This window comes from Rattus norvegicus, chromosome 10 (assembly GCF_036323735.1).
Source record: "Rattus norvegicus strain BN/NHsdMcwi chromosome 10, GRCr8, whole genome shotgun sequence".
In the NCBI taxonomy this organism is placed as follows: Eukaryota; Metazoa; Chordata; class Mammalia; order Rodentia; family Muridae; genus Rattus; species Rattus norvegicus.
Genome location: NC_086028.1, coordinates 46,095,713 through 46,107,605, shown reverse-complemented (window position 1 = coordinate 46,107,605; position 11,893 = coordinate 46,095,713). Strand labels below are relative to the sequence as shown.

At 48.2% G+C, this 11,893-nt stretch overlaps 1 long non-coding RNA gene across 1 annotated transcript; it reads left to right on the top strand.

Moving 5' to 3' along the window:
* Positions 1–119: 119 nt before the first annotated feature.
* Map2k3os (mitogen-activated protein kinase kinase 3, opposite strand) lies at positions 120–10,716 on the top strand. Its single transcript, NR_132629.1, has 3 exons — positions 120–460; positions 7,852–7,944; positions 9,761–10,716. It is a non-coding gene; the product is annotated as a mitogen-activated protein kinase kinase 3, opposite strand (long non-coding RNA).
* The last annotated feature ends 1,177 nt before the right edge of the window (positions 10,717–11,893 follow it).

The window sequence follows — 11,893 nt, the reverse complement described above, 5'->3', positions numbered from 1 at the left end:
CGCCACGTAGGCCCCGCCCATCGTACTGATTGGCCCGCCTGAAAAGGCCCCAGCCTATCAAACACCGCCCGGACTGTCACGTACAAACCCCACCATCCAACAGCCGGAATCCAAACCCCCACTTTTCTAGTCCAGCCCGGCTCCGCCCTCTTGCCATCAAGATGACAGCCCTACCCACTCGCGGGATTGTGCTGGCGTGGTCCTGGGTGCCCCAGCCTGTGCCCCCCTACGGCGCAGCGTGTGCCGGTCGTAATCTGGAAAATCCCAAACTCTCTAGAGTGCGGAGCCAGGCCGATGCACTCGGTGGGGTTAAAAGTGCTCCCTGAGTGAGACTGGACTCCTAAATGGCTGAGCCATACCGAGGGTGAGCGTCCATGTGCTCCCCTGAAGAGAGCGGCGACCACCGGCTTGCCTCCTAGGGCAGCAGGAAAAGAGCGATCCCACGGCGGGCGCGTGCCAGGTGAGTGTTCACCGACTGTGGGAAAGAGTTTACTGCACCTTGCTGAACGAGCACGCGTTTAAGTCCAGTCTCTGAGAGCACTTGGCACGCCAGCACCTAGGGAGCAGGGAATTCAGTGGCTAACCTTTGCCTAGTGACAAAGTAACTGTTTTGGTTGTAACATTATAGCAGCTCTACGTCCTGGGCCCCCGGATAGTCTCAGATTAAACAAAGTGTCATTCCAAACATTGAAATACCTTTGGCCAGCCTTGACTGGGGTTCCATCTCGGCAGTTGGTCGCTGAACCTCTGTCCTCACACTAGCCAGAAATCTCTGGGGTCAGTTAGAAACCTAGGTCTAGTGAAGGCAAGAAGCACAAAGTCAAGTAGTCAGTCAGAGCTCGAGAGCTCGAGTAAGTCTTAGCTCTCTGGCCAACACTCAGGCCCCGAATGCCTTGCTTGCATATTTGGTTTCTACTATAGTCCTCTTCCCGTGTCACCTGCCCCTCCCCATTAAGAATCCTGAATGTCTCATCCCCTGCTGTATCCCAAGGCTTAGCCCAGAGCCATGCACATAGTAGGTGCCTAAGAACTATTCAAGGAATGAACAAAGGAAGTAGGAAAAGCATGCCACAGACATGGGTAAAGTGACTCTAGTCCCGTGCCAGCCTCCCAGGCACCAGGGTGACTCAGACAAGGCCCTCAAAACAGGAGGAGTTTAATGGGTTAGTCAGAGAACTTGACAAACAGCCCAGGGATCACAGACTCCATTGGGGTGCTATAAATAGATACAAGAGTCCTAAGAAGAGGCCCTACCTCACCTGGGTGGGGTCAGGGAAGGTGACCTTCATGGACTAGTAGCCAGGAAGAGAGGTCAGAAACCATCCTTGGAAGAAACGGAAAGGTCAGCCCAGGGAGTGGAAATCTGCTCAGGAAGCCAGGTTAGGCTACACCTGCAAGCCGGTCAGCTGCTAGAATGAGGGGCATGACGGAAAGCCACCAAACTTTTTTCTTTCTGATCACCTTTGGCAACATCTGCTACCCTCCTGTCCCTAAGTGGCACAGTTAGGCCGGGGGAGTACATGACCACCTAGACACTGGCCAGAGCATTAGACTCAGATCCCAGAAAGCTGCCTCTTACCCTGACTCCCAGGAGAGCAAACCCCCTCTATGGAAAACTGAAGTTTGAAATGGGAAGGGCTCAGTGTTAGCATGTGACTGTGAGTTGAAGAAAGGGGGTGATCCACACCTGGGGTTTGGGGGAGCAACTCACTCATTAGGATCAACAATGAACAAAACAGATACAACTCTGCTCTCAGAAAGGAATGGACTTCCAACCTAGGTTAAATGATAGTGTGTCTCGGGTTGACAAATGCTGTGGGGGAAAAAGGAAAGAGGCAGTGTGTCCAGAGGTGGGAGTGTGATTGTAGTGACAGCATTCAGGAAGAGCCTCCCTAAAGGTGCCACAGAAGCAGAGACTTGAAGAAACAAAAACAAAGGATAAGCATTTCCAAGACAGGGAGAAAACCCCAAGCTAGTGTCACCGCTGGTACGATCAGAGGTGAGAGACTCTCTTAGATGCAGCCCTTCCAAATGCTGTTAATCTTCACCCCTTGCACTGGTCATACACCCCAAGCACACATGAATTCCCATGAGATGCACAGTGTTTGTATGCATTTAGCATGGCTGCACAGAGGCAGGCCTGTTGACAGGCACAGCGGTCATGCACAGCCCTGATTGTGTGTGCAGTGCCCTGCCATCTGCAGAGCCTCCGAGGCTTGCTGACCTGGTGTGGGTGCCTTCAAGTGACTATCGTGGCTGTGCTGTGTGGGTGCCTGGCTCGGGATAAACTGATACCATCTGTGCTTTCCTGCTATCCACCTTTCTCACCTCCATGCTAATTGCTGCAGATGCTCCACAATGCTGCAAAGAGCTTTCCTAATGGGGCTGGCCAAGTTCAGACCTTTCCTGGTTCCCTAGGTAGGAATTTCCAACCTTCTGGCCCTGTTGACATATCAGACACTTCAAAACCAAGCTTTCCTTCTTGATCCTGTCTTTTCAAAGGCTGTTCCCTCAGCCAGGAATGTCCTTCCCTTTCTTCATCTGATGCCTTCCTACCCTCCTTTCTCTGCCATGTGAAACAACACAGGGGATACTTACCTCTTAGTAAGAATTTTTTCACCTGCTGTATTTAAATTAAGTGGCCACCATTTTGAAACATTGCATGATAATTCCATACGTGTAACATGACACTACCTGTACAATAGCAAGTGCCACTTTTACAGCCCTACCTACTGTATGTTAGTCCTTCATGCAAACTCCTGCTGAGGCAAGCTGTAGGGAGCTGCACCACACTTGGCTACTGGCCTCCAAGGTGCACAGTAGGTGCTCACTGAACACTTGGAGCACACGCTTCCCAAGGAGGTGCACATTTTCACGAACACAGAGCAGAATAGAGAGCAGAGGATTGCCAGGCAGTGGTGGCACACACCTTTAATCCCAGCAGTTGGAGGCAGAGGCTGGCAGAGACAAAGAGAGAAAAAAAAGAAAGAGAGAGGGAGAGAGGGAGGAAGGCAGAGACTGATACCTGCACACGCACAGGACCAGTGCAGTGTGACAGGGCTGTTTTTCAAACTCCAGTCTGGCAGATCATGACACCGTCACCTGCCTTTTGCTGCCCCTGCTCTCATTAAAATGTACCACAGTCCTCTTCTGAGCCACACAGTTTTCTCTGAGTTTCTTCCATGGCCTTCTAGAAAGACAGTAGCTCTTTACCCTTGAATCTGGACTACCCAGGTCCTTACAGGGTTATGTAGAGCTCTCTGGCCACATCAGGAAAGAGTTCCAGGCTGAGAGGTGTCCAACACTGTCCTTTCTGTATGGGACAGAGAACACAAGCACCTGTTGCCTGCCAGGCCTCACACCTTGGTGAAGCTGACATAGTTGAAAATTCTTCTTCCAGATGCGGAAAGGGTCTCATGGCAGGGAGGGAGCAGGCCAGATTCTAACCCAAATGATTGACAGTGTCTCAAAGTACCAGGTAGGGCCTTATACCAGAGTGCTTATCCTGCTGTCTGGAATCCAGAAATACAGGAATGTTCTTATTGCCATGATTTGGTGAGAAGCATTGCAAACAGAGACCAGCAACTTGCCCATGGTCACACAGCCAAGAAAAGAGAGGCAGAAGTACATTACCTCTTCATCAACTATATCACAGGGGCAGTTCCAGGTCCATCTGCACAGGACTGTCCTCCAACTTAAGCCACGAAGCAACAGAGTCCTTGAGCCAATCATTTGTCTCTGCCACATGTGCATGTGTGCTTCATGTGTGTGTGGAGGGGGTGGGAGGTGTTGGGAGATAGTATCCCAAGATGTAAGCCAGGCTAGCCTTGAATTCTTGATCCTCGTGCTTTAGCTGAACTAGTGCTTGGACAGGGCTTCCCCCCAACCCCCATCCATAAGCATCATTGTTTCTGCTCCCTCTAAGCTATTCCCAAGTTGCCTGGCTCCTTCCACAACTTAGCCACTGCTGGGAAGTTATGACACCTGACAAAGCGAGAGGCTAGAACACCTAGCAGGCCTTCCTTCTCATAGGACCACTGGGACTGACCATCACCAGGACTACCACTGGTTTTTTCAGTGATAGCAGCAGCCTTGTTGCCTTCACTGCTTAGCTTGCCACCTGTTAAGCTGCCACTGCCACTGCTGTTCCCCTCTTCTCCCGCTGTCCCTGCTACAGTCACCACTTGTTACAGTCTCCGTTTATTTCTTTAGGTCACCAATTCGGCCCACACTACTGAAAGCAAGGGCTGAAAGAACACCTGAGAGAAACTTTTATTGGGCCCTATTGTAACACCGGGAATGGTAGGTCACTCAGAAGACTGTCTAGGGAGCCTGAGCAGTCTGTCAGTAGTTGAGCCAATCAGAGCCGTCTGTTTGGACCAATCGTAATCTTTCCTCTTAGCAGCAGCCTCAGCAGTCCCTCAGCTAGATCAATGGGGAAATTGCGCCCCTTCTGGACAGAGTGAAAATAGTTGCAGAGTCATAAGGCTCAGCAAGACTTAGGCTAGCAAAGTCTGGTTCAGGGGTCAAGTTGTACTTAAGCAGAATGCTTGCCTGTCGTGCAGAAAGCCCCAGATTGAATCCCCAGCACCCGGTATAGAGCCACATGCCTGTAATCCCGGCACTTGAGAGGTGGAAGCAAGTGAGATCAGAAATTCAAGGTCATTTTCCTCTGCCTAGGAAGTTTGAGGCTTTCCTGAGCTAGAGACCCTGTCTCACAAAGAAAGAGGGGGTGAGGGTGGGGCTGATACAAACTGTCCCAAGCATCTCTGGCTGAAGCTGCACCTTCAGGAGCCAAGGTGGTCAGCCATGCTTTTTTCAAAACTTGTTCTGAGAGTGGAGTGCTAGCATAGAGTAGTCTGATTGGCTGTTTGTCCTTTCGCTCAGAGCAGAAAGGGAGGGTCCACCTGTTGCTACGTAGGGAGCCTCGCCTTATTGCCCACCCCAGTTATTCTGCTCATTTACAAAAGTGAACATCCAAAAAAACAAGAACCCACGTACAGTTGTCTTAGAGTTACTATTGCTGTGACAAATGCCATGACCAAAGCCAAGTTAGGAACAAAAGCGTTTATTTTGCTTACACTTCCACATCACTGTTCATCACTGAAGGACCCAGGGCAGGAACCTGGAGACAGGAGGTGATGCAGAAAGCATGGATGAGAGCACCTTACTGGCAGCCTGCTTTCATATAGAACGCAGGACTACAAGGCCAGGGATGGCACCACCCACAGTGGGCTGGCCCTTCTCCATCAATTACTTAAAAACAAAAACAAAAACAAAAACAAACAAAAAAAAAGTCCTATGGGCTTAACTGCAGCCTGATTTTTCTGGGAGCGTTTCCTTAACTGAAGTTCTCAGATGGCTCTGGCTATTGTCAAGTTGACATAAAAGCTAGCTGTCACAAACCGAGCTTTAAGTGTATTAACATTGAGAAGCAATTTGAATGCCTTAACAGTGCTTATAGTTGCCTGGTGCCCAGGAGGTCAAGGGGTCTGTCCACTGGTCTGTCTAACTTACAGGAACCCAGATATATGACCCCTTTGTAACAGAGCTGAGTCTTTACTTTCCGTGGTGGGAAGCCATTGGATGCTGTCTAAAATGGAAAAGGATGGGAGGGGAACAGAAACCCACACAGGAAGGGGAGGAAGGGGGAGTTCAGAGTTCAAGGGTAGGAACTTGATCAGCTTGCCTCCCTGCCTCATCTCCCATGATTGATGGGGACTCTCTCTGTAGCAGGAGCAGTCTGGGGAGTGGTGGCTGCTGGTTACTGTGTTGCTGTTATAGTGCCATCTAGCATCTAGCACCCTGTGCCTGCTGTGCTTTAATAAAAATAAAAAATGTACTTCAGGGAAAAATTAAAAAGGCCACTGTATACAAGACATAGAGAAAATGTAGAGGAAGAAAGGTGTGGAAGAATTGGAGGCCAAGGAGTAAACAGAAAAAAAAAACAAAAAACCCAAAAGGCCAAAACTAGAATCTAGGGTCACTCTTAACCCCGCCATGAACTACAGACTCACAGAAGAGCCACAAGCTTCTCAGCAGAGCTATATGGGTAAAGAGGCCATTGCTACTTTGGCCTTTGTACCTTGAGCCACAGTGACCACCTGTACCCACCTGGTCATACTTCCAGTCAGGTAGCCATCCCACCAATAGCACTGGCTGCATCCCGGTAACCAAGGTAGGCTAGGAGACACCCTATCCCTGTTACTCCAAGGCAGCATCCTGCTGAGAGGAATCTGGGCCAGGCAGGCAGCAGGAGCTGGCCTAAGGGTTCCTAGTTATACCTCCGCCCCCGAACTTTAACTGAGAACATGGCCTTGGGCCTGAATTACAAGGAGTTGGCCTTTGTAGCCAGGCCTTGGAGGTCTGTGGGTTCCCACAAGGATATCAGGCCAGAGAGCAAGCTAGCTATACTCCCAGGCCAAGTCACAGATCTGTTCTTGGGAGTGAGTGCCTCCCCGCCCAGGCAAACAGTAAAGCAGAAGTGGAATCAAATGCTAGGCTTTCTCTGAACATCTTTCATTGCCTGTGCAAAGAGGAAGCCTTGACACCTCCATCTGTTTGCCCAGTGCGCCAGCCCTGGGCCTCTCTTGCCTGGAGCCCAGGTCTCAGGCATCCACACCATGTTTCCGGTGTGAAGTTACCCTTCCTTGAGTTGGGGAAGAAGCCTATTTGTACACTTGGCTTCCGACTGTATATGGGTCTGAGAGAACTTGTCTAGATAGGGGGCTGATGGAAGACCTGGAACAAGTACATTTCTTCTCCTAGGACCCAGAGCTTGGATGGGTTGAGACATTTGCCAGTTGGGTACATTTGTCAGGCCTTGGGTACCCTGAGAGCAGTGCCCGCTTAGCCCTCGATATTTATACTGTCCTGAGTCTGAGTCTATTTGTTGTGCTGATATCTGTTCTGAACCTGAGTTTATTAGTTGTGCTGAGGGATTTTAAAGCTAAGAACTGGCAGGTCTTATGAACGAATGATGTCCCTACCCCTCAGAGCAGAGTCACATCTCAAGGGAGGGGCTGGTACTAGAGCAGCAGAAGGGTCACTGTGATAACAGGGAGGGGTTCTACAGAGCTGGGAGGTAGCCGGGCTAGCCAGGACTCCTTTGGTGGATGGTTGGACACTCCCTTTCACCAGCTAGTCTGTCCTCCACTGGAGCCAGAGGTGGCCTAGTAGAAACAAGAAAGAGCTAGGGGTTGGGGATTTAGCTCAGTGGTAGAGCGCTTGCCTAGGAAGCACAAGGCCCTGGGTTTGGTCCCCAGCTCCGAAAGAAAAAGAACCAAAAAAAAAAAAAAAAAAAAAAAAGAAAGAGCTGGAGCTCAGCCATGACAGTTGTGTGCGTGCATGCAGGCATATGCACACAAACGTGGAGGCCAGAGGTCAGCATTGGGTATCTTCTTTAACACTGTTCTACCTTTTTTTTTTTTTCTTTTTCTTTAAAGACAAGGACTCACTATTTAGCCCCAGCCAGCTGTAGCCCCAACCCTGGTAATTCCTAGATATTGGTGGTACACTCCTTTAATCCCAGCAGATGCAGATGGATGTCTGAGTTTGAGGCCATCCTGGACTACAGAGGGGATATACAGAGAAACCCTGTCTCTAAAAACCAAAAAAAAAAAAAAAAGAAAGAAAGAAAGAAAGAAAGAACAAAGAGTTTTTCTAAGTATTTAGGATTTAAATATCAAAAAATTGATATATATTTGATATATCTATATATATTTGATATTTATATATAAAATTGATATATAAAATAATTAATGTTAATAGTGTTTTAACATAAATAGATGAAATATGGGTTCTTTAAGTCTGCCTGTTCTATATAGCTTTAATCCTATCCATTTCATATAGCCTCCCTGGTCACCAACCCAAGATCTTCAGGGGCAGGATGGATCCAAAAGGGACTCAGCACCATGTAGTGACTCAAGACCCCAGACTCAAGAGGTATCTGTATGGAGGCAGGACATGGGACCAAAGCAAATGGTTCCTGATTCTAGTGTTATCTCTACTTCATTGTGCAGGGCGAACTGTAGGCTAGGGCTTGACACAAACCAAGTCCTAAACCAGTGCTGCCCCAACAGCTTCAGTCCCTAGTCAAGGAATAATGATGAGAAGGGGGAATTTCTCAAGTCACTGCCCAGCTCGTGCCCTTTCCTGGTACAAAATAGCCTACATTTGGTAACAACAACAACAAAAGCAAAAGCAAAAACAGTAGAAGCCAAGCGTGGTTGTGTATACTTTTAATCCCAGCATTCAAGAGACAGAGGCAGGCAGACCTCTGTGAGTTTGAGTTTGTGGCCAGCCTGGTCTACATAGAGAGACCCTGTCTCAAAGTAAACAAACAAAAACAAAAACAGAGTGGGTCTGTTTTGTCCCCTAAGGTCCAAAGTCCCTCTGGGATTGACTCACAGGCCCCATCAGCTCAATGTCCAGCAACTGGGCAGGAGGAACCCCAAGGCTGCACCATTAGTATTCTAGCGAATGGCTTTCTGTGGTGCTGGGGTGCATTTAACCAGCATCTGGGTGGCTCCAGTGATTTGCAGTGATAGTGACTGCCCTTGTGCAGACAATTCCTTCTCTCCAGTGTGAATGCATCTGAAGAAGACAGTGGGAGGGACTGCTTGGGGAAATCTCCTTTGCCTCTGAATAAAGACAGATGGGGCTAAACTGCCCTCTGCACAAAGCATCCAGCAGGGCATCCTGTTCTCCCAGGAAATTTGGATAGATAAGGGTGATGGCAGCTTCAGGAACAGAGGACAAGGTGTAGCACTCCAAGGGATGGTAGGAGCAAAAATGAAGGCCCAGGATGAACCAGAAGAGGGAGGGTAAAGTGGGACTCTGGGGACTGTCGTGATGACTAGCAAAGATGTACCCACAGCATACCCGAGGCCTTTGAACATGTGGGCTTTACATGAAAGGTCCCATCTGATCCAGTAGTCAAGCTCTGGGTCTCTAATCCTCAGACTTTTTAGTTTGTCAAACAGAAGAATCACACAAGGACAAGAACGTCCCCAATGTGTGATCATTCTGGAAGAGGCTGCCTGTGTGGAGCCTACTAGGTGTTCAGTGGTTGTGTTTACCCACAGTAGGTCCCCATATGGCTAGGCTGGAGTGGAAGGTAATGGGAATGTTACCACTAGTACAAGTTTCTGAAGCAGCTCTTGGTCCCATACCTCTCCTATACAGGAATTTGTATAGCCATACTTTTTGAGCCTCGGTGGTCTCTTGCAGTAAATAGGAATCAGAGATGAGATGAGACAGGGCTCTGATGAGAAGACCTGTCCACAGGCACCCAGCAAAGGCAAACTGTGGGCATGGGCTAGGAGTTGGAGAAGATCATGGCTATGTGTCTCAGGCAGGGCAGGGAGGGTAAGGTCAAAATCCCAGAACCTCCCTTCCCTTCCATGAAGAACTCTAGCAATCAGCCTGGGCCAGCTGACAGACAGGTTTTGATAAATAAATATCAGAAACAACCATGGCCCTAGGCTCTACTAGAGGCTGTTGGCTTCCTCAAAGAGGTCTAGCTTGAGGGATCTAAGTGACAGGTTTGACAGGTTTTGGGGTACCAAGAAGAATTGGTGAGCAGAGGCCTTTGGCAGTTCTGAGCTGAGGGCTCATGTCCCTAGCCACAGTGTCATAATGGGGCAATGAACTAATTGTGGCAATATTGACAGTGACTCTAGCACCCACTACTAAGTGCTAATAACCTTGTTTAATGTTCAAAGCAAGCTGAGAAAAAGACCTTTGCAAAACATTTCAGATGCGGGACTTGTATCAGAATATGTGAAAAACTCCTACGACCAGAGAGAGAAAAAGCAGCCAGCCAATGAAAATGCATGAAGGATTCAAATAGATACCTACCCAGAGAAGATACCCGTGAGTTGCAAATGAACAGCCTCGTTGCTGCTTGAGGTACTGGCAGGCATCGCCCCTCCTTTAGCTACCTCAGTGTGGACCATGTTCTGCTGTCGTTGCTACTATGCAAGCACAGAGAGTCCATGCCAAAGCTTGCTTTCCTGCTCCTGTTGACAGTGAACACCTACAGTGACCAGATCCCAGGCAAGGTTGGCAACCCCACAGGACCACATGTCTCTTCTTGGTCGGACCCCCAGATGTCTCCTCATCTGAGCAACACCCTGCGGGTCCAGGCTCCTCTGTGTCCTTTTGATGCTGCTCTCACCACAGAACATATGTGACAGGCCTGCTGATTGGTGTCCATGCTTGTCTACAGTTTGTGGTGTCATGTTCCAGACTCAGCCTCATGGCGGTCACAATCCAACTGTCCTCAAGGAAGCCCGCTGTGCCAAGTCCTCAGGTGCTGTCAGGCTGTGACCTCCAACTCATGGCACCAGACTCTGGTAGGGAAGTGGAGCTAATCAGGTAACACACAGGAAGCTGAGCATGAGAAGTGCTGTCTCAGTGCTGTTTCTAGTACCTTCTCCTGAGAGGATTCTTGGGAAAGAGAGGGGGAAAAAATGGCAGCATAGTCACTCAGAGATTTGAGAATTTGGAGGTGATCTAGAACCCACTGCTGAGACAAAGATATTCTAGTTATAGTTGTTTAATGTATCTAAATTTTATTTGTTTATTTATATATTATAATGCTGGGGATTTGAAATTAGGGCCTCGTGTATGTCATGCAAGTGTTCCATAATTGAACTACACCTCCAGGACTACACAGAGAGACCCTGTCTCGAAATAAAAGAAAGGAACAAATATAGATTGGTACTAACTTGTATTTGTGGGTGTAAAATTCTGGAAGAATTCATAAGGGACAGGTTTTTTAAAAAGTTCCATTGCATGTGACTAGGGAGAGCTCAGCAGATGACAGACAAAATGGGAGGCAGGTTTTCCACAGTTCTGAATCTGCAGTGAGCCTTTATGCACACAAATTCCAGATCTGTGTCTCCAGCCAACCATGAGCGCGCACACACACACACACACACACACACACACACACACACACACACACACACATATATATATATATATATATATATATATATATATATATATATATGTAGTATGTAGTTCAGTAGAGTAGAGCCCTGGTTAGTGCTCATGGGTTCCAGTCCCAAAACATACACACATGCATACACAACACACACACACACACACAAGTCACAAAGATATCACATCTGTGTTGAGCATGTGCAGAGTTTTTTCATTGATATTATATCCTGGAAGGACAACATAGCAGCCATTTCTGTAGCATCCACCCTATGCCAGGTACGATAAGTCATCATGAGTCTACAGAAGGATGTGACAGATTTCATGCAACATGTGGCCTGTCATGGTTAGCTTTGACTGTCAGTTTGACAAAGCCTAAAGTCATCTGCGAGGCGCTTCGTCAGTCAGACTGGCTTTGTGGGCATGCTGTCTGCAAGGGAGCCCTGTGCCAATTCCTCACAGATAAGAAATGACAAGACTTTGACGGGGCTGAAGAGGTGGCTCAGCAGTCAAGAGCACGTGCTGTTCTTACAGAGGATCTAGGTTTGATTCCTAATTCACACCCATCCTAACTCCAGTACCAGGAGTACCAGGGATGGTGGGACCTGGGAGAATGGGGCCAATAAACGAGACAGACTGAAGTCTTATGCAATGGTCAGCTTTATTCAGAGCATCAGACAATTTATGCTCTGAGGGCTAATAGAAGTCACATGGGTAAATAACAATCACCAGGGCAAGCTGCATGTGATGGACACAAAAGACCAAGCCAAGAACAATGCTGTTTTTGAAGAAACTGAGGTCATGAGACTCTTGTCTTGATTTCTTTTTTTTTTTTTAAGATTTATTTATTATATATAAGTACATGGTAGCTGTCTTCAGACACACCAGAGGAGGGCATGAGGTCTCATTACAGATGGTTGTGAGCCACCGTGTGGTTGCTGGG